The 26,983-nt window shown below is 37.5% G+C and overlaps 2 long non-coding RNA genes across 2 annotated transcripts in view; both read right to left on the bottom strand.

The window, feature by feature from the left end:
- The window catches only part of LOC148132738 (uncharacterized), a 35,386-nt gene extending 29,859 nt beyond the window's left edge, over positions 1-5,527 (bottom strand). The window contains exons 1-2 of the long non-coding RNA XR_015746883.1: positions 5,237-5,527; positions 2,142-2,256 (exon numbers count right to left, since the gene is read on the bottom strand). This is a non-coding gene — a long non-coding RNA (uncharacterized LOC148132738). The remainder of the gene's footprint in view (positions 1-2,141; positions 2,257-5,236) is intronic.
- A 10,119-nt stretch (positions 5,528-15,646) lies between these two features.
- On the bottom strand, positions 15,647-17,863 carry LOC113425938 (uncharacterized). Its single transcript, XR_015748645.1, has 3 exons — positions 17,703-17,863; positions 16,008-16,125; positions 15,647-15,829 (listed from the first exon to the last, which is right to left on the bottom strand). It is a non-coding gene; the product is annotated as an uncharacterized LOC113425938 (long non-coding RNA).
- Positions 17,864-26,983: the final 9,120 nt, after the last annotated feature.

Below are 26,983 nucleotides of genomic sequence, written 5' to 3'. Positions count from 1 at the left end.
GTCACTTTTTTCAGTGCCATTGTAACTTTGAATGGTCACTCAACACGAGCAAAGTACCATCAAAGGAGTGGGAAAAAACTCCAGAGAAGTTCCTGAGACAGAAAGTCTAGTCCTGCCAAGAACGTAATAAGGGTTAAACAGAGAGGCAGTTTCTGCAAGCAACACCACTTCCTGCCTTCCTTACAGGATTAGGCCAGTAATTTCTTCTAACAACTGGTTCTCCAAACTGCTTGGAATGTTAACAACTGGTTAACAACCATAAAGAGGATCTAATGATAAAACAAGAGATAGCATGGAAAAGGAATAAACTGTATGTCCCAAGTAGCCAAAGGACACTAGTATTAGCATTAGAAAGAACACATGATGCTAAATCAATTGGTCATTTTGGATCTAAATCCCTTCATCTTGTGGAAAGACAATTCTGGTGGCCAAAAAATGGAAAGGGATATAAAAGAATATATTATTAGTTGCTCAGTTTGCATTTCAGTGAAGCGATTGCTTGAGAAAACACTGGCTAATCAACCAGTGGCTAATCCTTTGAGACCATGGGAAGAAATAGCAATGGATTTCATTGTCAAATTGCCTGAGAGTGCTAGGAATACAGTAGTATGGACAGTAGTTGACTTATTCTCAAAACAAGCTTGTGCAAAACTCCGTTCACCTAAAAACTTAGCTAAGATGTTTGTACAGCACATTTATAGACTGCACGGAGTCCCCAAAATAATTATTTCAGACAGAGGGGTGCAATTCACTGCAAATTTTGGAGAAAGTTCATATGATCAATAGGATAGTCCCAAGGTCTTAATTCTGGATTTTGTCTGTGTACTAATAGAGCGGCAGAACATACAAATGCAATAATGGAACAATATATAAGGTGTTATGTAAACTATCAACTGAATAACTGGACTGAATGTTTACCATTTACTGAAGTAGCCTACAATAATGTGATACATAGAAGTATTGGCTACAGAGATTGAATATGTAGTTATACCTAAGTTCCAACAAGATCCAATCTCTTCAACATCATTAAGAGAATGGATGGATAATATGAAGGACACATGGGTTGGGGTACACAAAGCTTTGAAAAAAGCATATAAAATTCAAAAGAAGCAAGCAGATAGAAAAAGAGTTAACCAAAAAGAGTTTAAAGTATGAGGCAAGGTATATTTATCCACAAAATACTTAAATTTTAAAATTCCTTGTAAAAAATGTGGTCCCAAATATATAGATCCTTTTATTGTCACAAGAGTCATCAGTACAATTACTATAAAACTGCAATTGCCAAGGGTTTTTAAAAGATTCACCTTGTACTTCATTATAGCTTATTAAAGCCTGTTCAAGATTCAAGAATGAGGCCAGTAGAAAAATCACCTCCACTTCCAATACTAGTTAAGGGAGAGAGGCACTATGAAATTGATGAAATATTAGATTCTAGATACTGGTTTTGGTATTGGTCTAAGGCTTATATTGGTAATTTTATTATTTGCATTTTTTTCCAGAGATCTGTGATTAATAATTGAGATATTCAGTAAATAAACAAGGGGAAAGGATTAAACTATGTGAATTTATAGTATAGAGTGGAGAATGTCTTCCACACTGAAATGTAAACAAAGAGATATATGCATGCATATATACACACAAACACACATACACATAGAGTCATGCAGTCACATGAATATAATGCCCCATGCCCCTTTAAAAAAACATACAACTGCAATGCTTATTTAACTGTATTTCAAGGAACAATTGCTATATTTTACTTCAATGCATAAATATTTTAAAGTCTGATAGATAGCAATTTGGATTCATACAAAGGAAGATAAAATGATAGCAGGTGGTGATGTCAGGATACTGGCCAGTTGTTGAAGAAAGGGAAAGTAGACGGAGGTGGTGTTATTGGTTTGGAGTGCAATAGAAATGAGAGGATTGACAATAGGTAGATCAAAGTGTGTTTAATGTTTCCTCTGCCCCATGAACTCCAAAACATATTCTCTCCTGCCCTTGTTTCTGCACAGAGTTTTCCAGTAAATTCTTTTCCTGATCATGTCAACACCTTGCAATGCTTTGTGAAAGCAAACAATATCAGGTAAATTGTCCCAATATACATTTGTGGCATCGCTATTAGGGAAGGGTTTTCTTACCATTTACAGCAAAATTGTTGGAAACAATCCCATGATCCAATAAAGTAAGAATGGGGAGGACAGGGGGGATCAAAGCATTGTCCTCCTCGTTGGTAACAAATTATGTCAGCACTTGCTGTGAAAAGGAAAAAAGAAGGCAGGTTAATGGTGAATAACAATACTTTGATACTTACATACATTTCTCTATCTATCTATCTATCTATCTATCTATCTATCTATCTATCTATCTATCTATCTAACTATTTATTTGTCAAGCGATTATAATATAACAGGTATTAGTATAAACATAGTTATGAATACATGAAATGGATACATATAAGAAAAAAAACAGTAGGACAGGGATGGTAGGTACATTGGTGTGCTTATGCATGCCCCCTACAGACCTCTTAGGAAAGGGGTGAGGTCAATAGTAGACAGAATAAGGTTAAAGTTTTTGGGGTTTGGGGAAGAAACCATAGAGTCAGGTAGAGTATTCCAGACATTGACCACTCTGTTGCTGAAGTCTCATTTCCTGCAATCAAGTTTGGTGCGGTTTACCTTGAGTTTGTATTTATTGTGTGCTCTTGTATTATTATGGTTGAAACTGAAGTATTCATTGACAGGTAGGACATTGCAATATATAATTCTATGTACTATACTTAGATCGGACCGAAGACGGTGTAGTTCTAGATTTTCTAGGTCTAGAATTTCGAGTCTGGTGGCATTAGGTATTCTGCAACGAGTAGAGGAGTGGAGAACTCTTCTTGTGAAATATTTCTGGACTTTCTCAACTGTGTTAATATCAGATACGTAATGTGGGTTCTAGACTGATGAGCTGTATTCAAGTATTGGTCTAGCAAATGTTTTGTATGCTTTAGTTAGTAGTGTGATATTACCAGAGAAAAAGCTACACAGGATTAGGTTAACAATTCTTAATGCCTTTTTGGCTACGTATTACAGTGGGCTCTAGCACTTAGATCATTTGAGATGAGTACTCCAAGGTCCTTGACAGAGTTTGGATCATCAACAAGGTATTGACTATTCAGCTTGTATTTTATTTTCTGATTTTTTTTGCCAATATATAAGACAGAGCATTTATTTGTTGAGATTTGAAGTTGCCATTTGTTTGACCGTAGTCTAGGTCTTTTTGAAGGGTAGCAGTATTGTCAGTGGTGTTGAATAGCTTAACATCATCAGTGAAAAGAACGCAGTTGCTCTTAATATGATCACAGACTAAGACACCACCACCATTGCAGAATTCCTGTGCCTTCAGGCAATTTCATCTGACCAGATGAATCAATTTCTGCTGCTCCCCTTGCAATAGCCAAATAAATCACAAATCAACCCAAGTCTCAACTCTGGTCCAGGCGTGTGGACTATACAGGCAGTTGAGAGGAAACAATCTCTTTCATCGCAAAGGAGACCTTGCTTTGATATCTCCCTCTTCCCACTATTACAATGAATTCTTTTTTTAAAAAAAAATTGTTTTTATTGGTTTTTAAAACAAACATAGACAAACAAAACAAAAACATCAAGCCATCTTCCATATATATACATACAGTGTGCCAGTTGGTTTACAAATTGTTTTGTGCTTCCATTTCGTAGTCTTCAATTACAATTACATTGTATATATTCTCATATTTTCAATCAAATATTAAAAACATTAATATCATTATTAATCAATCATTTGTCTATACTATTATTCATTCATGTTTTACGAAATAATCATATTTTACAATTTGTTATTATGACAGTTCATATTATCATCTCAAATCTATCCTAAAATCATTTTGTTTATATAATAAGAAAAGAATACATCCTTATATATTTATTATTTTCTAAGCATCTACATATTTCATTACTATATTTTATTGTCTAACCATTGATAGAATAAATCCCAAATTTTATAAAATTGTTTATCATCTTGTTCTCTGATTTCAAATGTCAATCTACTCATTTAAGCACATTCCAATATTTTCTTAATGATTTCCTCCTGTGATGGTATTTTCTCATTTTTCCAGTTTTTAGCAAATACAATCCTAGCCGCTGTTAATACATTTACAATCAAGTATTTCAGTTCTTTACTATATATTTCAGGTAAAATTCCCAATAAAAATATCTCTGGTTTCAAATCTATATGCTTTTTTGTCATTTTTTCCAACCACGTGTGGATTTTAGTCCAGTACTTTTTAGCATCCGCACATGTCACAATGAATTCTTGCTTGTTGAAAATAATCTTGAGTTACATTAGCTGCCTCTAGTAGGCATTTTGGCTGGAGAATTATTGGGTAAGTATGAATAATTTTCTTTGAACTTCAGGGCCTGATTTTCCTCTGGATTTTTCTCTCTTTGCTTAATGTAGAAAACATTTTCATTGTTACTCTTTTCTGTTCTCGAAAAACCGGACATATGAAAGCTCGTTATGATTTGCATGAGTGATTCCCTAGGATATCCCAGCTGTCAAAAAAGCTTTAGAGAAAATGCAAAAGATACACCAGTTTTGAACTTCTCTGAAAGAGAAGTACTTTGGATTGTTCAATTAATCCCCAAGAATCAAGCTTTTCTTGAGGGAATATGTACAGCTCACTATCTCTATTAAGAAAATAATGATAGCTATGTGGAAAAAAGAGAATTTCTCTGCATCTAGATATTTTGTTAAAAGTCCAACTAAGTATGAATAGATTCACTCAATGATTACTATAGTATAGTATAAACATTTTTCTTCTTTACTCAAATAGAACATAAATAGAATAGTGAATCAATAAATTGGTTTTCTAGTCCCTTCTTGATTCACATATGTCATATTGGATCTCTAGTTTTAATTGAAAAGAAAAATCAATGACATATTTTTCAGAGGTTTGGAAGTTCAGGTTTTCATATTCCAACCCTCATAACTATATCATTTTAAAGTAAAAAAAAAAAAAGATCCAAATGATTGAGATATTTCTAGCTAAAAGATGAAAATGTAATTTAATTCCTTAAACTTGTGCAAAATTTGGCCCTGGATTGAATGATAGACCCAAGAAATATGTTGTAGATTATCCTGCTTTCAAACATTATCATACTTGTTTAAAGTTATCAGTTCTTTCTAAATTATCAACAAGTTAGTTTTTTACCTGGTTTAAATGCAAGGCAAAGGAATGCGAAGAGCACATAAAAGATCTTCATGTTGGAATTGGTACTGGATCAAATCTAACTTCTGGGATAGCACACAACTCTCTATTTATAGAGCTATAATGATTGCATCACGTTTCCTCACTGAGATTTTGCAACTATTTTTAAGAGTTATATTAACTTACATAAATATTGTTATATTTTCCTTTTTTTGAAATACTCCTGTGGTTTGGCTTTTGCAAATGTCTTTGGAAAAGCAAGAGATTTATGTGAATGGTAATTATTTGTGGTTTCCAAAGATCTCAGCACTTGCCATGTCCAGGAGAGGAAGACAAAAATTCTTTCTCAGTCACTGCTGAACTGAAATGTGTACATTGCCCCTTTGCTGTTCTTAGGAATGTATGGATTTCTTGGTTTTGATCATCTAGTTCTACTTGATTCTCTGTGACATTAAATATTAGCTCTGTACAGCCTGTAGTAGTGGCTGTATGGAGGTGGAGCATGTCTCAGCAGTTTTTGATAATCTTGACTTTTAAGAGTGATTCTCCCTTTCACCTACATTTTCTCCCTTTCTCATAGCTTGACAAAAAAGGGAAGAGATTGTGGAATTGAATGCTAAGGTGGGAGTTTTGGTATCTAGGTAATCGAGGCATCTTTGAAAGTTTGCAGGGACAATGAGTTTGGCTAATTGTTTTCTCATAACAAAATGAACAGAAGAGATTGGTGAACATTTTGGGCTATAGGTGGATCAGAGGAAAATGATAAATAAACCATACCAGTGTTTGTGCAGGAAATCAGAGCTGGTTTTACTTCTTCTGTGCATTGTAGATTTTCATTAAAGTATTATACTCCTAATAAATCATGTCCCAGGCATATCTTTTTCTGGAAATGTCAAATGGACAGTTGACATTGATAATGATATCCTTTTGCTCTAGTGGCTGGAAATAGTGGGCACCATTTTATAATGATTCTCTTAATTTTTAAAAAGCTGATTGTAGTCAGTGTCCATTGTGTATGTAAAGCATGAGTGACTATGAAAAAAGTCATCTGATCTAGGAAAGGATATGATGGACATGGTAGCTATCATCTGCCATTTAAGTGGGAGCTTTGGGTACAAAAGCATTGCCTTGTCATAAGATAAAGTCTCTACTCCCAACTCATGAAAAAAGTAAAATGTCATGATAAACAGTATCAAAAACCAGAAATTGTAGGCACAATTGTAGGTCCAGAAAGATGGGAAAGAGTGTTACAGTATACTTTTGCTCAGTCTCACTACAGGTTATCCACAAAAAATATCATATCATTCCGTCTACATTTTGGATAGGTAGATAAGTTCGGGACCTGTGGTTGCTGCAACCAAACCCCTTCGCATGTGTATTGGGCAGCATATGGAGGAAGCCATGTTCAACGTTACCGCAGTACCTCATTTTCAGGTGATGTTGGTTTGGAGTGGTTACAAGCCCATGATCCACAGATTGTCTGGTTGTCTGGAACTGTGTAATTTCTTGATAGGAAGTGTGCCAACCATTGCTTGTGTTCTTGTGTAGGGAGTGTGATTATACCCATGGATTTGGATCTACCTGCGGAGTTGGTGACCTATGTTCTAAGTGGGGGGAATCAACGTGCTGATGCATTGTCCTGGAAGCCTGAGTATACTTGAAGTGTATACTTTGGAACAACAATGTCATCTCAACATAGAGCAATTCTGTAAATCTTTATAGCAGGGGTGCCAAACTCAAGGCCTGCAGGCTGAATCCAGGCAATGATGAGGTCAGATCTGGCCCATGTGGCCATCCTGGAAACTGTAAGGGGCCAGCCTGTGTCATTTCAGTCTGGCCCACACCATCCCAGGGTGCTTCTCACTCAGCTACTTTCCTACTTTTTTCTTCCTGCTCCACTTCCTCCATTAGACAAAAACTGTGCTTTTCATCTGTCCATTGCAGCTCAGTGCCTGGAATCTACTTTGACAGTGGTAGAGCTTGGGAGATGGTCGATTCCCATCCATGACACAACGGAGAAGGTGGAAGGCAATCCCCTCAACCAGAGCAAACCAGCCTGGCGGGTGTCGGATGGGAAACCGAGCAGTATCAAAAGCAGCTGAAGGTGCATTGGCTGTAGCTGCCCCATCCCCTGCCTTACCTCACCTCATCCCACAGGATAAGCCTCCTGCCCCATCCACCAGAGACCCCTGGATTCTCTCCCCAACTCTGCCCAGTCACCACAGGCACTACCCTTGTGAGCTCTATCAAGATGGCCACACCCCAGGCCATGTCCAGTTGGCTGCGACCACCCCAGCCATTTCCCATCACCCGCGGCCCCTGAAAGACAACCACAATGCTTAATGAAATTGAGTTTGACACCCCTGCTCTATAGCGTTGAAATTTGCAATCTCCCAAGGACACAGATTGCAATTGCAATTTCCACACTTCAACACTTTGTGGAAAAAACAGAGTTGGAATAAAGATTTTAAAACTAATATGTGCAGCACATTCCTTTCTCCAGAGTGAAGGGGCTACCACTTCTTCTCTTTTGTCATATTTGCATCACATTTTTTTACTACAAGGCAGTGCCATCTGACCATATTTATTTCTTGACACTGATCATCCTGATTGATTTAGTGACTATGTGCCACCAAGTCAGTTTTTACTCCTAGAATCCATACAAATATATTTTCCTTCACATGATGGTGCTTAACCTGGTCCTTTAGCTGTTTTAACTGTGCAACATGGCCATCTAAGTGAATCCATCTAATCTTCAGCTGATTGTCCTCCTCTCCTCTTTCCTTCTAACTTCCCCAGAATTAGAACCTACTCCAAAGAGCTGTTTTCATATATTGTTTCTAAATAGGATAATTTGAGCATTTGTCCTGCAAATGAAAACTCTGAGTAATTATTCAATCTAGTTTTGTTTTCTTGGCTGTCCACAGTGTGCTTAGGATATCCAATATCAACTTTAAATTTGTCAATAATCTTCAATATTGCATTTACTCACTGTAGAGACATCCCCTCTTTGCGTTTCTGATTCTACAAGTTAATATGCCTCTGTGCATATTAACTCATACAGTCAAATTACAAGTTATTAATAAATCCAAATTGAATAATGCGTTGCTGAATTAGCAGATTGAAACACATAAACACAACTGAAAGATGGCAGCAACAGTCATTTTTCAGTTCAGACAAGTGGAAAAGTGCTCTATTCTAGCCTTTTTTCAGTAAATAAAATATGTCAAAACAAGGATTTCATGTTCAGAAATAACAGTGAGATATCTATGATCCCAGGAAACCTCATGTCCTCTGATGCAACATGCTGTGAAAATGTGGAAATATGGATAAATTAGAAGACCTCAGCTGACTTGGAATTTAGCAATCACAATTCCCAAGTTTAAAAGCAAACATTAGAACAGGCAGTTGGTTAACAAACAAAATTCAAGCTCAAGATGAATTCAAGGACTAGAGAATTTGAAAATGAGTGCTGCAAAGTTATTAGACTTGATAATATTCATAGTTTCCATCATGATATTTCATCTTGCTGTTGAAATGTGATATCAGTGGAATTATTGGTCAGGAATCCCTGGAAGTCAACAATCAAGAATTAATGTGTAACTAACAAGGATTTCACCATAAATGGACAAATTCTCCTAAGTTCAGTTACTTACCTTTCCACTTTCCTTTTACTGGTAATAATAATGGAAATGCCACGAAATGACATTCATCATGGCTCTAGGGGAGGATAGAGGTGTCCATAGCATTCTAGGTAGATTTCAGCTGAATCAAGGAATAGAGCTAGATGGTCTGAGTCCCCATCAAATTTTCCCCTGAACCGGGGCAGTTTGTAGAGCTCTTCTCTGCCCTCTTCCTGTTGCACTATATAAACCTGTGCATGTGGTGGCTGACCTTCCTCCCCAGCTCTAGTTCACACAGGAGGAGGGGGATGCCTGCTGTGTAGGGAAGGCACTGGTTGCCACTGTGGGCTCTTGTTTCTTCTGCTGGGTAGAGGAGGGGGCTATAATCTCGCCTGCTTCTCCTCATTTGAGAAGGCTCTCTGGAAACTCCTCTCTGTTTTGGGTGGCATGATGGGCCATCATCTCTAATGGTAGCCTGGTCAAATTCCTCTCTCAGCTGCTCTATGGATCTCCCCAGGGATCCCATCAGGAGCTTTGGGGCACTGGCTTTTTCCCAGTCCCACATCCATTCCACGCTTCCCAGCTCGTTCAGGGGTCTTCCCCCCTTTTTGAGATAGAAGAACTCAACTTCTGAAGTTTGGGGGAATTTTGTTTCCCATCAGTACTCATCTGTTTTTCTTCCCTTCAATGGATCAGGTTTCTCAACTTCAGCTGTAATTACATCGTTAGCTTCTGTTTGCATTTGGGTAGTTTGGAGCAAGTCCTCCTCTGATAATCCCTCTTCTGCCATGGCCGCCTCACTTTCTCTCCACTCATTCCAAATGTCAAGAAATGATGGAAGAGGCCAGGCATCAGGTGTCCCATTAATGATGATGAATTATGAGAGTTAGCTAGCTGTCAGGATTCCAGCAGTTAACCCATTTAATTCATGAGTCTTGAGCCAAACTTCCAAAACTTAAAAAAAGATTTATTGGGAGTTAAAAAGTCAGGCACTGCCTGGGTGTAGCTGACTTTGAGATACATAATTCATTGTCACCCTCAACCCTGATTTTCCCTTACCCCCTGGGTGTATCATAATTCATATTCTCCAATGGGACACAGCCATAGCCAAGAGTCATCAATCATGCTCTCCAGTTAGAATTTTGCATGGCAGAAACTTTGGTCACCTAGTTACTATCACAGGTAGGATGCTACCAGTTCTGCCCAACTCTATAGAACCAGTAGCTCTGAAGAGCAGCAGACACTGAACCAGTTCTGTGTTTGCTGCTGTTTGGCCCACCGACCTACCCGCCTGGGTTCTTACCTGTCCTTTATTTCCTGCTTTTTCAACCTCAGTTGCTTTGTACGGCAGAGCTGAAGTTGAAAAAGCAGTAAAAAAGAGGCTTTCCAAATGCTGTGCACCTGCACACTGCACTTTTCAACTGTCCAGGAGGCACAGCTAAAGGTTTTTTACATGCATGCGTGCACAAAATATAGTCACCGAACTGGTAGAAACACCAGATGAATCCCACCACTGGTTACTATCTTTGAAAACATTTATGGAATGCACTTTCAGTTTGCAAATTACTCTTCCCTCCCTTTCTGTTGGCAACTCTAAAAAGACCATAGAAATATTTTATGACAGGAAGATTATAACTGAACATTAAGTTGTGCATTAACGTTAGAACTATATAAAATTGTGAAAGATTGTAAATATATAATAATATTATTAATATATTATTGGATGTAAAAGGAAGATACTAGAATATAAGGATTAGCATAAAAATAATATACTGAAATATTGAAAATCAAATAAGGAGAATTTGAATTTAATAAAATATGGGTAGTAACATTAAAATTATATAAGCTCATTAAAAGTTAAATATGTTGAATATTATTTTAATTGTATTAAAATGTAAGACACCCAGGTGCAACACTGTTCACGCATTGATATGTATGTAAAAACAAAAAATAAAAAACTTTTTGCAAAAAAAGAGAAAAGATAATTCAGCAGGATCATTCAAGGTCATGCCAGTAGCCCAGCTAAAGCCAGCAGGAACATTTAGTGGGCAGCAACAGTAGTAGGATTCAAATAATTTAACAACTGGTTCTCTGCCCTAATGACCAGCTGGGTAAGCGTGGTTGGGTGAACATGTGACTGGGTGGTCATGGCCAACTCAACATCACTCATATCGAGGAGCACCTTGCCTCGCCTGGTTTCTCCTTGCATGCCCAGCCTCGCCTCACCGCTCCCCTCCCAGCCAGTCCTTGTCACAACCAGCCTCGCCTCTCCTTGACTTATAACCACAATTGAGCCCAAAATTGTGTTGCTAAGTGAGAAATTTATAGTGAATTTTACACCATTTTATGACTTTCTTGCCACATTTGTTAAGTGAATCACTGCGTTTGGGTTAAGTTAGTAACATGGCTGTTAAGTGAATCTGGCCTCCCCATTGACTTTGCTTGTCAGAAGTTTGCAAAAGAGGATCATATGACCCTGGGAGACTACAACCATCATAAATGTGAGACAATTGTCAACCATCTGAATTTTTATCATGTGACTGTGGGAATGCTGCAACAGCCAAGTGTGAAAAGTGGTCATAAGTCAGTTTTTTCAGTGCCACTGAAACTAAATGAACTGTTGTAAATCAAGGATTATCTGTACAAAAATACAAAAAGCTTCTTCACTTGCAAAAAGTTGGCCTAAATATCAATCGTTAGATTAGAAATACCTGCAATACATACTGAACATCAATGAGTCAAAGCCATCGTGAAATCCTAAACCATTGTGTCTGAATCAGGGATGAGATTCATGGTTCTGACCGGTTCTATAGAACCCCTTGTTAACTTTCTAAGCAGTTCGGAGAACTGGTAGTTAGAAGCAATCTCCTTTTGTTTTGTTTTTTCATCCTTATTACATTCTTGCCAGTATGCCTAGACTTCCTGTCTCTGGAGCTTCTGAGGCTTGACTTTCTTAAAGGGGAAGGGTTGTTTTAAGATTTTTACACTGCTGTTGGGAGGAAATACTTTCCTGGACAATCAGCAATTTGAAGAAATAATTGAATAATGAAGCAGAGCTGTCAGAAAAAAGCTTTTAATGACAGGGAACTAAGATGAGTGACATTCAGCAAGGCTTCTTGGCTAGCTAGAAAGATTGACATTCAAATGTGAGTTTTCATATCCTTTCTGAGTTTTGGTTTAAAACTGGTTTTTGGTGAAGGTTAATTCTGTGCTTGGTGATGTTTAATCCTGTGTTTATTGATCGTATACTTTTCCCTATTCAGCTTCAACAAGCAACAGCTACTGTTGTGATTTAATTATTTGTATTGTGTTTTAATTTTTTCCTGCCTCATGGTTTATTTTTCTATCTGGGGAGGGGGTCTTCCTTCACTGCTTTAGTGGTATCTGGCACTGTCCTTTTGGGGTATACTTCCAAGAGGCAGGATGCAAGCTTGGCACTGATTTTTTTTACTGTCTTTCTGGGGGGCATGTGACCTTTTCTTAAATCTGGATGATTTCCTTAGGATATCTTGTGAGGTGAGTGAGACCAGCTGGTGTCTTTAAGTGGTGCAAATGGATCTAAGGATTACTTCTCCTGTGTGTGCTCTTTCTGGAGAGCTTAAATGACCTCTCTGCTAAAGGGTTTCACTTTATGAGCAAGAGTTGGCTGCTTGATAGTTATCACTGCATTTTAACTATTTTCATTCCTCAAGGTGCTCTGGCACCCTGCCTGATTTGTAACTCTGGCTTGCAGGTATTTTTAATCTAATGATTGGTATTTAGGGCAGCTTTTTGCAAGCAAAGAAGCTTTTTGTATTTTTGTGCAGGTAATCCTTGATTTACAACAGTTCATTTAGTGACCATTCAAAGTTACAATGGCACTGAAAAAAGACTTATGACCATTTCTCACACTTATGACCATTGCAGCATCTGCATAGTCATGAGAGGCCAGGTGAGGAAAAGCACCCCTTGACATGAGTGATGTTGAGTTGGCCATGCCCACCCAGTCACATGACCACCAAGCCACAGCACCAACTAAGCCCACAGAATCAGTTGTTAAAAAATTGAAAATTGTCTGAATACTTTCCTTTTCATCAGCAATACCTACAACCTGGAGTTACAAATCAGGCTAAGTGCCAGAGCACCTTGAGGAATTAATATAATTAAAATACAATGATAACTATCATCAGCCAACTCTTGTTCTTAAAGTGAAACCCTTTAGCAGGGGCTGCCACAAACAATATTCTCCATTTTGTCTTTCAATTTGTTAGAGAGTTCTTTATGCAGCCATGCTGGTTTCTTTTGAGAACTGTTATTTTTCTTCTTCATTTGGTATTGTGCTAGATTGGGCTTTTATAATCTCACTTTTCAAAATTTCCCAAGCTTCTTGAATTGTTTTCTCCTTGAGGATTCTCATCCATGGAATCTTTCCCAACATCTCTCTAAGTTTATTGAAATTAGCTCTCTTAAAGTCCAAGACTCTAGTTTGACTTTGTTCGACTACTTGTGCTTGCATAATGTTGAATTCCAATGTTGCATGTTTGCTTGCCCCCAAGATTCCTGTAGTTTCAACACCTTCTATCATTTCATCTCTGTTAGTGAGAATTAAGTCCAATATGGCTGATCCCCTTGTTCCCTTCTCTACTTTTTGGGAAACAAAGTTGTCTGTTAGGTTTGTTAGGAATGTTGGATCTTCCACTTGGTGCAGAGTTTGTCTCCCAGTTGATGTCAGGGTAGTTGAAATCCCCCATTACTATTGTGATGTGCTTCCTACATAGTTAGGTGGCTGGCAAAAAGTTCATCTATTTCCTCTGTTTGGTTGAGTGGCCTATAGTATACACCTTTGGCAATATCATTTTTTCCCCTTTAATATTGACCCAAATGCATTCAAGATAATTTTCATCATTAATCAGAACTCAGTAATCACTCCTGCATGAACTGCACTGGTTACCAGTATGTTTCCAGGTGCAATTCAAGATGCTGGTGATTACCTATAAAGCCCTACATGACTTGGGACCAGGGTACATGAGGAATCACTTTTCTCCAAGAATTTCTACCTATCCAATTAGATTAAACAGGATGGGCATGATACAGATGCAGACTAGAAAGTTAGCTTTTTCTACCACAGCTCCTTTTCTGTGGGACATTCTCTCTCTTTGCTTTGTGTTGGGCTCTGATAGTTATTCTCCTATCATAATCTCATTCATGATTCTACCTTCCTGAATCTAATTACTGGTGTTAAGATTACAACTTTATGGGTTCTAATTATCAGTTTACAAAGCAGCCCTGGGATTACCCCTAACATCAAGGCCTACCCACCATGAAGGGTTGAATTCCTGCCTTGACTAGGGGACATCTTCAGTGTTCTAAAGTTGTTCATGCTATATTATGGCTTTTATTTTTCTCATTGATTCTGCCTTATAAGAGAGCATCTTAGGTGCCTTTGAAGTCGTTAAAGATTTGGGCCCATATTGAGCTGTTAAAATGTCATTTATTTTAAAATATTGCCTCTGATGTGACCTAAATTTCAAGTCAGGAGAAATCCTTAAAATTGTCATTGTACAATACTTTTAAATCCCAATTATTCTTAAAAGCAGAATGTGTTTCATAATTCTGTACTTCTCTTACAAAATACAGTAAGGTAGAAAGTAGAGTAGTGCATAAAATTGTTAAAATATTATTGCATATATAAAAAATGTATAGCCACACCATGCTGAAATAAGACATTTCAGGTCTAACTACTGCTTTACAATGTTGACCAAAAGTTCAAGGATCAAATAAAACCCTGACAAGTGCCATATTACAACTCAAAAAGAAACTACTGTACTGCAGGAGTTGAAATATTAAATATTAATCCCCAAACTAACTTTTGGGGATAGAGATAGCTAATCATCACTTGCTTTAAAAATTTAATCTAAACTAAATCAGGTATTATTTCTGGGTCTCAGATGCCATTCAATTCTTGGCTATCTCCCACAAATTGATTAATAAAAGTAAAGTTTCTGCTGACTTTCTGAGACTTATAGAAAAGGGAAAAACATTTATTATTCAGTTAATATTTAAACCCAACTCTCTTCTGTAATTATTTCATAAACTAAGCTCTGTTGATGTTGTTGCTGCAAACAATATACCAGAAGCTTATTAGCTTTCTCTATGGATTCCGAATACTTTTAATAGCTTTCTCTCAGCACATATTTAATAACGATCCTATGGCCAGTCAAATCTGCCCTGCTATTGACTGTCCAGGTTGATTTCATATGCAGTTATATTGTCCTTTTTACAATATTGTGTGCAGAAGGGTCATATTTTGTCTCTGCTCCTATTAATAATGCTAGATGCTTCAGGTCAGCCTGACAAACTTTAGGTTGATCTTGTTCCATCAGATAAGGAAGATTTTCTTCCATAATTGGAAGAAATAATTGGAAGTATAACAGTGGTGGATGAGATAAACAAAAAAACCAAACAAAAACATTTAAAATACCAATAATTGGTAACTATCAATAATATTGAATAATATCAATAACATTGAATAATATCAATAATATTGAAAGTTACTAATTATTGGTATTTTAAGTGTTTTTTTCAGTGATCTGTGATTAATACTTGAGATATTGAATAAATAAATATGGGCAAAGAATGAGAATATGTGAATTTATAGTATAGAATAGAGAATGTCTTCTACACTGAAATGTAAATAAAGCTTTATGTGCACGCAGATACTCATACATACACAAACACACACGGAAAGAGCCATGCAATCACATGAATATAATGCCCCGGGCCCATGTTAAAAAAAAATCACACAACTAAATTTGCTCATTTAACTGTATTTCAAGGAAAAATTTCCAAGTTTTACTTTAATGCATTTTTAGAGTCTGATAGATAGCAATTTGGATTTATGTAAAGAAAGATAAAGTGATAGCACATGGTGATGTCAGGTCATTCGCCAGTTGTTGAAGATATCCACGGCAGTAGATGTAGATGACATTATTGTCTATTAAAATGTATAAAATAATAGGTTAATAAAAGTGGATTTAACATTTATTTTGCCTTCTGAATTCCAAAACACATTTCCTGTAAATGCCTTGCAATGCTTTGTGAATGCAAACAATATCAGGCACATTATCCCAATCTACATTTGTGACATTTCTATTAGGAAAGGATTTTCTTACTGTTTACAGCAAACTTCCGTGCTGCTACAATCCCATTGTCCAATAAAGTAGAAGCCTACAGGACAGGGAGGTTGAAAGCAGCTTCCTCCTCGTTGAAAACAAAGCATACCAGCACTCACTGCAAAAAGGAAAAGATGAGACAAGTTAATGATAAATAAATATACTTTATTATTTACATGCATTTCTCTTTCTATGCTACCACCACTGCTAAGTATTCCTGTGCTTTCAAGCAGTTTCATTTGACCAAATCAGTGGTGGTATTCAGCAGGTTCTGACCAGTTCTGGAGAACTAGCAGAAATTTTGAGTAGTTAGGAGAACCGGCAAATACCACCTCTGACTCGCCCCATCTCAATCTATTCTCTGCCTCCTGAGTCCCAGCTGATCAGCTGGGTCTTCTTTTGTTGCCCTGAACAGGAGAACGGAGCTGGAAAGCAGGTTAGTAGGGTGGGGAGGGAATGGGATTTTGCAGTAACCTTCTCCTTCGAATGGGGTGGGAATGGAGATTTTGAAATATCCTTCCCCTGCCATGCCCACCAAGCCACACTCACCAAGCTACGTCATGCCTACCAAGCCATGCCCACAGAATTGGTAGTAAAATTTTTTGAATCCCACCACTGGACCAGATGTATCAGTTTTCACTGCTACCCCTGCAATAGCCCAAATATCACAAATCAAACAAAATCTCAACCGTGGCCAGAGTAGAATTGGCTGGTAGGTGTGTACCTTTTGAGGCAGTTGAGAGGAAACAATCTGCTTCATTACAAAGGACACCTTGCTTTGATATCTCTCTCTTCCCAGTATTACAATTAATTCTTGATTGCTAAGAAACATTCTTGGGTTACAATGGCTGTGTCCAGTAGGTGTTTTAAATAGAGATTTTTTGGGGGGGAGGGGGTAAAAATGGATAATTTTCTGATTTGCCTCTGGATTTTTCTCTCTTTCCTTAATGTACAAAATATTTCCACTGCTGCTCTTTTCTGCTCTTAAAAGACTGCACATATGTGAGCTAGTTAAGATTTGCATGAGCAACCTCCAGGATATCCCAGCTGTCAAAAAAGCTTTAGAGAAAATGGGAAGAATACACCAGTTTTGAACTGCTCTGAAAGAGAAGTACATTGAGTTGTTCACTTAATCATCAAGAGTCAAGCTTTTCTTAAGGGAGTGTGTATACGTTGCTTTCTCTATTAAGAAAATAATGATATGTACTTGGAAAAAGATAATTTATCTACTTCTAGATATTTCCATTTTGAAATAAGTATGAGTAAATTCACTTGATGATTACTATAGTATAAACATTTTCCTTCTTTACTCAACCCCCCCCCCCCAAATAGAATAGTGAATTAATACATTGGGTTTTTTGGGCCCTTCTTGGCACATATATCATATTGGATATCTAGTTTTAATTAAGCAGAAAAATCAAATACATATTTTTCAGATGTTTGGAAGTTCAGATTGTCAGTATTCCAAACCTCATAACTATTTTTAGAGCAAAGAAAGGTCCTAATTGTTGAGATATTTATAGCGAAAAGATGAAGATTTAATTTAAATTCCTTAAATTGTAAAAATTCTGGCCCTGGATTGAATGATAGACCCAAGAAATATGTAGTAGTTTACACTGCCTTCAAATATTATCAGACTTGTTTAGAACAAGAATTATCAGTCCTTTCTAAATAATCAGTAAGTTAGTTTTTTACCTGATTCAAGAAGTAATGCAAGAAAAAGGCATGCAAAGAGCACATAAAAGATCTTCATGTTGGAATTGGTACTGGATCAAATCTAACTCCTGGGGCAGGACACAGAACTCTATTTATAGAGCTATAATGATTGCATCACTTTGCCTCACTGAAATTTTGCAACTATTCTTAAGTGTTATGTTTACTGTTCTTACATAAGGTATTGTTGTATCTTCCTTCTTTAGAAATACTCCTATGGTTTAATTATGATTTAATTGAATGGTTAATTATTTACGGTTTCCAAAGATCCCAGCCTTATCACTTTCCATGTCCAGGAGGAGCAGAAAAAAGTTCTTTCTGAATCACTGTTGAACCTCCAGCAGTTCAGAAAGATAATACTTAGCCAGATTCAACAGTGATGGCAGTTTTGAAAGTGCCATGATACAGTTTAGAAGTATAGGAAAGAAATTCTGGATCTCCCACCTCTTGAGGTCCTAAATATAAAAATTTGTTTATTTCCCCTTTGTTGTTTCTGGGAATGCAAAACAATTCCTTTGTTTTGATCATCTTATTCTGCTTGATCTCCTGTTAAATATTATCTTGATTGATTAACTTACCATAGGTCTTTGCAAATGAACACATTGTGAACATTGGAATATAGAGAACAATCTGCTCAACTGAGCAAGAGTCAAAGTGGGTTACAGCAAAAATTTGAAATAAATGAAATAAAATGAAGAAGCAACTGTCAGGATTCCAGCGATTGCTCTAAGTAAGTCATGAGCCCCGAGCCAAACTTCAACAAACTTCCAAAGATTTATAAGGAGTGACATGCTAGCATGATCTGTATGAAGCCAACTCTGAGATACGTAATTTACAATCACCTATGACCCTGTTCCCCCCCCTCCTCTGGGTGTATCATAATTCAGATTGTCCAACAGAGGAACTCCCCCAAGGCTTCCCCATCAGGTGTGATGAAATGCTTCCGCCCTAGTGGCCACCTCTTTGGAAGGGTGGGCCAGCCTTTTTACTCTGATCCCCAGTTTCAGGACCATGGTTAGGTTGATCAGGAACTTAGTGCCACCTGAATCTATTGGGGCTTGGAAAGTCCCCTGAATCCCTGTTTTTGGGGCTGTGAGCCATATTGGGAAGATGAAAGGGGAGACTGGTCCACTCACCATTGGGTCATTTTCATCCTTATCCTTGCTGTCACAAGAATCTGGCAACTGGTCATCATTGTTTGGTGTTGCCCCCCTTTGGCTGGGAGGGAAGAGACCTCTGCAGCTGAAGGGCCTTCTGGGATGTGTTGATGGCATGTTTGAGGCCTCATTCCAGTTGTGCCCTGGGTGGTGGTTCTTGCCTTGGTTTTGGGCCTGGGGTTGCACACGCCGCTGCCATGTGACACTCCCCAACATGAGTAGCATTTAATTGGGCTTTGTGGGAGGGCTGGTTTTGGGGCTAATTGTGGTGCTGTGGTTCCCCATTGCCTGGGTGGTCTCTCATCTAGCTGACTCCCTTTGGTTTTCAGCAGCTTTCTCATGCCATTAGTGCATGCTGCCTTATTGACTTTTATGGCCACTTGGAACCACTCAGAGAGTCAGTTTGGGATGTCCCAATAGGTGGTTATTTGCAAATTTGCTTGTCCAGGCTGGTTCTAAAAAATGAACCAGCATCCACTCAGAGCAAAAGGGATAGCTTCCCACTGATTCTCCTGAATTCATGGATGTATTCCTTGATGGGTTGCTCTCCCTGCTTTAGGTTGCTGAGCTCATCTTCTGCATACAGATCATCCTCTGCCTCCTCAAATCTGGCAGTCATAGGAAGTCATCTACATCCTGCAGTTGTGGGGGACCCTTATCTTGTGGAGAGTTGCTAGCCATCCTCTTGCTTCTCCCTCCAACCTTTCAGAAATGGCATTCATCATGGCTCTAGGGGAGGATAGAGGTGTCCATAGCATTCTAGGTGGATTTCAGCTGAATCAAGGAATAGAGCTAGATGGTCTGGGTCCCCATCAAATTTTTCCCCGAACCAGGGCAGTTTGTAGAGCTCTTCTCTGCTCTCTTCCTGTTGCCCTATGTAAACCTGTGCATGTGGTGGCTGACCTTCCTGCTCAGCTCTAGTTCACACAGGAGGAGGGGGATGCCTGCTGTGTGGGGAAGGCACTGGTTGCCACTGTGGGCTCTTGTTTCTTCTGCTGGGTAGAGGAGGGGGTTATGATCTCGCCTGCTTCTCCTCATTTCAGAAGGCTCTCTGGAAACTCCTCTTTGTTTTGAGTGGTCATCTCTAATGGTAGCCTGGACAAATTCCTCTCTCAGCTTCTCCATGGATCTCCCCAGGGATCCCATCAGGAGCTTTTAGGCTCCTCTCTCATCCTGTCCCCCTCTGTAAGCCTGTACTTGAGGTGGCTGGCCTTCCTCCCGGCTCTAGTTCACACAGGGGGAGGGGGCTGCCTGCTGTGTGAGGGAGGCATGGGTGGAGAAGGAGCCCTGTGGTCTCACCTCCTTCTCCTCACTTCAAAGAGCTCTGTAAAAATGCCCCTCTGTTTTGGGCAGCATGATGAGTCATCATTCCAAATGGTGGCCTGGTCAAATTCCTCCCTTAGCTGTTCTATGGATTTCCCCAGGGATTCTGTCAGAGGCTTTGGGGCCCTGACCTGTGCCCAGTCCCACATCCAATCCACTTTTCCAAGCTCACTCAGGGGCCTTCCACTTTTTTGGCCTGGGGGGTGGTGGGGGAACTCAACTTTAGGGTTTTTTTTCCACCCATACTCATCCATTTTTCTTTCCTTCACAAGAAAGAAAGTTCAGAAAGATAATGCTTAACCAGATTCAACAGTGGTGGCAGTTTTGAAAGTGCCATGATACAGTTTACAAGTATAGGAGACAAATTCTGAAGTTTCCATCTCTTGAGGTCCTAAATATAAAAATGTGTTCATTTCCCCTTTGCTGTTCCTGGGAATGCATGAATTCCTTTGTTTTGATCATCTTATTCCGCTTGATCTTCTATTAAATATTAGCTTGATTGATTAACTTACCATAATACATATAATTTTTGTCTTTGCAAATGAACACATTGTGAACATTGGAATAATCTGCTCAATTGAGCAAGAGTCAAAGTGGGTTACAGCAAAAATCTGAAATAAATGAAATAAAATGAAGAACCAACATTAAAATAAACAGCTATCGTAACAAAGTGGAGCAACAGTGTTTTAACAACAGTTCTGAAATACAATATCTCTCACAGCTAATATAATACTGAGATTGTTTGTAAAAGGCAGGTTAAAATTATTTTTTGAAATAATGAATATAATTGTAGGCAACTGAAACAGAGGATGAATGCTGTGGAAAAAGATGGCAAATGAGAAGACATGTCTCTATCATTCCCTCATCATCTTTAGGGCAAAGGGCTCTGGGAAAATACCATTCGATAGATTCATAGGTCTTAAGTGTGTGAAAGCCTTAGATTAAGACAGAACATTTGAACTAGGTCTCTATCTCCAACCTTCTTTTGTTAACAAAATCGTCAGATTGGACCTTTTTAAAATGAACCTTACCTCAACAATCCGTATTATCTACACTCACTTCATCTGGATTTCATGCTGACATTTAGGATGGAGACACTTTTAGTCTTGCTTGTTAGAAATCTGTGGCAGAGCCTGTATTGAAGTGGAGCATGTCTCGGCAGCTTTTGTTAATTTTAACCATAGTATTCTTTTGCACCAATTCTAGTGGCCAGAAATAGTGGGCATCATTTTATAGTAATACTCTTAACTTTTCAAAAGCTGATTATAGTCAGAGTCCATTGTATATGTAAAGCATGAGTGACAATGAGAAGAATCCTCTTCTCATAGTCAAGGAAAGGCTATAATGGACATGGTAGTTGCCATCTGATATTTAAGCAGAAGCTTTGAGTCCAATAACATTGCCTAGTTAGAAGACAGTCTCCATTTCCACTTCATGAAGAAAGTAAAATGCCATGATTAATAGTATTAAAAGTCAGAGAGAGGTCAAGAAAGATGGGAAATTTTTGCCCAGTCTCACTACAGGTTATCCTAAAAACAATATTTTATCATTCAGTCTTAATTTTGGATAGGTAGGTAGGTTGTTGCATCACTTTCTGGAACAAGAGAGTTATGTCAACACAGAGCAATTCTGTAAACCTCTATAGCAATGCTGCAATCTCTCAAGGACACAGATTGCAATAGTGATTACCACAGTTAAGCCTGCACCAGGAATAAACTGCAACTCTTTGTGGAAAGAACGGAGTTGGGATAAAAATTTGAAAACTGATATGTACAGCACATTCCTTTCTCCATCCAGAGTGAAGGGGCTACCACTCCATCTCTTTGGCATATTTGCATCACATTTGATGTGATGTTGCACATTTCTGTTTCTTAGGTGAGGGATCCAACAGTGTCTGAAGACATTATTGTGGTCATGTGGCCAGCATGACTATATGCCAAGGTGCACAGAAAGCTTTCCCACCAAAGTGGTACTACTCTCATTTACATGCTTTCAAACTGCTGGGATGGCAGGAACTGGGGCAAGGACAGAAGATCATCCTGTTACATGGCATTGGGATCTTGAACCCAGGTTGTCAGTTTTTCAGCTGACAAGCTCTGCATCTTTAGCCACTGAGCCATCATGTCTTCCCCCAATACTTTATAAAGTCAATTTTATGGCAGAAAACAAAATTAACAGGCTATTTTTCAAGTGTTTTTGTGATCTATATGGTAAGCAAAATATACCACAATGAACAAATATTACGTATATCAATTCTTCTCAACAGTAAAGGGACTCATTTACTGAACTGAATCATATCTATAATTATTTTGCATCGTTACTCAATAGAGCCAAAGTGTACAGGGATCTGAGGATTTGTTCTGTGGGTAAGAAACCTACAGAAAGGGTGCAGTTCTTTCCTGACAAGTGAAAAGCTAAGTAGGATACAATTATATAGAGACCACACAGTCTTTCTGTCAATACCACTCTCTTCATACCATAATAGAATTCTGCCATTTCTGTTTCTGTGTGGTGAGGGTATGTATTTAATTGTTAGGTTCAGCTTGTAGAATTTTTAAAAAATCCGGAAATTTAAAGAAAAAGCTTTTTTTCCCCTAAATTGCCCTGTGATATCCACTACCTTTATCTGCACCTGATGCTGGAAGGTGACAGTGATGCTTTAATGAGACACTATGAGATCCTGGACCTGGTCTCCAACACCCTTCACTTTGGAATCTAATCGGAAGCACGGCACAGCTCTACTAATTGATCCCTGATCTAGCCATCTCCTCTCAGGTTTACAATTCTCTCTGTTCCTCCAAATCTGTAATTTCTGCTCATCCTACACTTTATTAAGCTTGTAGAATTAAATTACAGATTTGGAGGAACAGAAGAAGTGGCCCTAGGCTATTGCTTCAGACTAAGGATCATATTGTTGACACCCATAAAAGTGCCTGCACTTCTTTCAAAAAAATTAACATAAACACCCCGTTGTACTTGTTAACTTTTACAGTTTGTCCTTTGCTTGCCTTTTGAAATGAATTATATGAAATTACAGAAATTTATACAAAAATATTTTCTGCAATCTTTCTGAAAGAATGTATATTTTCTCTCTGAGATTATTATGTTTCCTATAAGTGTACAAAGACAGTGGGAGATCAAATCCATCCCCATGTGACAGAAGTTTCAACTTCCATGGATGTTATAGAGTCAGAGAGATGATTTCTCAGTGAAACATAAGGCATTCTCCTTTACTTAAGTCTTTCTTCACATAACACAATAATCTGACACAGATATGTAGTCAACCTTGTAATGGGTCCAAACTAAATATACCTCTTCAATATTTGTTAAGGAAATCAATAGTTGTGGGTTGCTGTTGAGGGTAGTATGTATTTACATGATGAAGCAACAGACTTAGATTAATAAGTGTAGAAATTCCACACGTTAACCATGGTTTCTTTCATTCAACAGAATGAGAAGAAGGGAGATCATTTCAGGATATATTAAACTATCCCTTCTACTTTCACCTCCCTGCATACAATAGAAGTGCTCTGGCAAAGGGATGGAGGAAGAGGGAGGAAAAGAAAGCTGGTCTCAATAATTTCTGTGTTACATGCATCTTCCTATAAAAATGGGATGACCCAAAGTATAGTATAGAATATTTGATGAGGACATTGAATGAGTTTGGGGCTTTGGCAGGTTTCAAAATAAATAAACAGAAAATAACAATGCTGATCAAGAATGTGTCTTATCAGGATAGTGAAATATTGAATAAAAAGTCTGGTTTTAGGTTGACAAAAAGGTGATATACTTAGGGGTTATGTTGACAAATACAAATATAAAACTGTTTCAAAATAACTACATCCCTCTTTGGGATATTAAACAGAATTTACAAAGATGGAATAAATTGCATTTATCACTATTGGGTAGAATTTCTGTAACCAAGATGAATATCTTACCAAAGATGATTTTTCTTTATTTCAGATGTTACCAATGCTTACAACTGATAATCCATTTAAACAATGGCAGAATGATATTTCTAAGTTCATATAGCAAGGGAACAAACCAAGAATTAGATATAAGCTACTGCAAGATGCTAAGGAAAGAGGGGGTTTGGGTCTACCAGATATGAAATCGTATTTTGATGGGCAATTTTTGACCTGGGAAAAAGAATGGGTCAGCACCAGAATAAGGCTACTTGAACTAGAGTGCCATGAATTAAGGATTGGATGACATGGCTACTTAGGGTATGATAAAAGTAAAGTTAATGTTGATTTTAATAACCATTTTGTTAGATGTGTCATACTTAGAGTTTGGCATAAATATAAAACACTTTACGAAGTAAACAAATAACAAATCTAAATAACAAATCTAGGACTGGAACAACTAGTAACCAACAATACTAGACTAAACAACTGTCTTGATCTCAATTTCTGCAATAGTTTGAATTCAATTTACAGAATACAAATTAAAAAACCCTTTTCCAACAGTGACCACAACATGATTGACTTTTGTCTTAAAATAAAATACAAGCTGAATAGTCAAGACCTTGTTGATGATCCAAACTCTGTCAAGGACCTTCTCAAGTGATCTAAGTGCTAGAGTCCACTGTAACTACATAGCCAAAAAAGCATTAAGAGTTGTTAACCTAATCCTATTTAGCTTTTCTCTGGTAATATCACACTACTAACTAGAGCATACAAAACATTTGCTAGACCAATACTTGAATACAGCTCATCAGTCTGGAACCCACATTACATATCTGATATTAACACAGTTGAGAAAGTCCAGAAATATTTCACAAGAAGAGTTCTCCACTCCTCTACGCGTTGCAGAATACCTTATGCCACCAGACTCGACGAGATCTAGAAAACCTAGAACTACACCTCCTTTGGTCCGATCTAACTATAGTATATAAAATTATACATTGCAATGTCCTACCTGTCAATGAATACTTCAGCTTCAACCATAACAACACAAGAGCAAACAATAGACACAAACTCAAGGTTAACCGCACCAAACTTGATTGCAGGAAATATGACTTCAGCAACAGAGTGGTCAATGTCTGGAATACTCTACCTGACTATGTGGTTTCTTCCCCAAACCCCCAAAACTTTAACCTTAGACTGTCTACGATTGACTTCACTCCTTTCCTAAGAGGTCTGTAGGGAGCATGCATAAGCTCACCAACGTGCCTTCAGTCCCTGTTCTATTGTTTCTTTTATTTTTCCTATATGTATCCATTTCAAGTATTCATAACTATGTTTATTCTTATACTTATTATTTTGTAAGCGATTGACAAATCAAATAAAAATAAATAAAAAATAAATAAAATAACAAAAATAAAAAATAAAGAAGCTGCCCTTTTGGATGTCACCACAGGAAGCATTTTTTAAAAGAAATGGTGGCAAAGCCAGACTGGTTGATGTACGGTAAAATTTTATCTCTCAGCTTTGGTGACCCAATATTAAAGCCGAGGGAAGAACTTTAATCCAGAGATTATGTTTGCCATTGGTTTACTTATTACTAACAACTGAAAGAAAAGTTTAAACTGGATAAAAATTGTTATGGATTTTACTTTGTTAAAAATGAATTGGAAATTTCATTATGTGGGAATATAAAATGTTATTGAAATTGAATTTGGAAAATGAACATGTAAGACATTGTATGATTCAGTGGGCAAGGAATTTTGGATATAATGTGATGCTTGAACAATGGGAAAATATTTGGATGAAGGGTTTAAAATTTACATTAAATTATAATCTAAAAAAAAATTTCAATAGGATGATGTATGGTTGGTATTTAACACCAGATAAATTATGTAAGATTTATAAAGGTATGTCAAATGAATGTTGGAAGTGTAACAGTGAAGAGGGGACTTTTTATCATCTATGGTGAACATGTGATATAGCAAAAAAAAAAAATGGAGTGTGATTCATATTTTGATACAGAAAATTTTGAAAATGGAAATAAAAATGAAACTAGAACTTTTCTTCCTTTTGGGCTTAATGGAAAAAGAATTGGAGAAAAAAATTGGAACTTTGTTACTATATATGTTTACAGTGACAAGACTATTTTATGCACAAAAATGGAAGGACACTTCGATTCCTACTACAGATGAATGGTTGCAGAAGTTGATGGCAAAATTGACCTCTTTGATTAAAGAAAAGAACATAAGTACTTTTGTTTCCATATGGAAATTGCTTCTGAACTTCGTGCTTGATGTGGAAAAGAATGAAACTCTGACTTTGGGTTTTACCAATTAGACTGATACATCTTTATAGAAATGGCTTGTTCATATTATTATGAAAAAGCAAAAAAGTTTTGATTTGATGTTAATACCTTATTTTACTGTAACAGAGAGAGTCGGAAGTCAATGATTTTTTCTTTCTTTTTTCTTCTTATTTTTCCTCACTTCTCTTCCCCTTTCCTCCCCCAGTGCTTTTCTATTTACGTTTGTATTTTATAATACATTATAACTCAATAAAAATGATAAACTTGGAAAAAAAATGGGATGAGCAATCAAGTTCTAAAGAATTGCTGCAGTGAGATAAATTTAGTTAAGAAGGTTCATTGTGGAATCAAATATTGAGCTTGGGTATGGGTATAGTGAGTAGGTCAAGGATGCATTCAAGGGAACAATTGGATTTTGTTTATTCAGCCACTTTTCCAAAGCTTTGCCTTGAGGATGGAGTCTATTTCTTTAGGCTTTGAATGATCTCCCCATAACTTTGCTATAGGACTTCATGAATGAGGAAGATATATAAACAGAAGTGAATTAAGAACAGATATATTTAATATTAG

The sequence above is a fragment of the Notechis scutatus genome, chromosome 1 (genome assembly GCF_049901735.1).
Source record: "Notechis scutatus isolate UNSWTSFEM ecotype Mainland chromosome 1, rNotScu1.2, whole genome shotgun sequence".
NCBI classification, from domain to species: domain Eukaryota; kingdom Metazoa; phylum Chordata; class Lepidosauria; order Squamata; family Elapidae; genus Notechis; species Notechis scutatus.
Note: the sequence above shows the minus strand (reverse complement) of the source record. Positions and strands in the feature narration are given on the sequence as shown.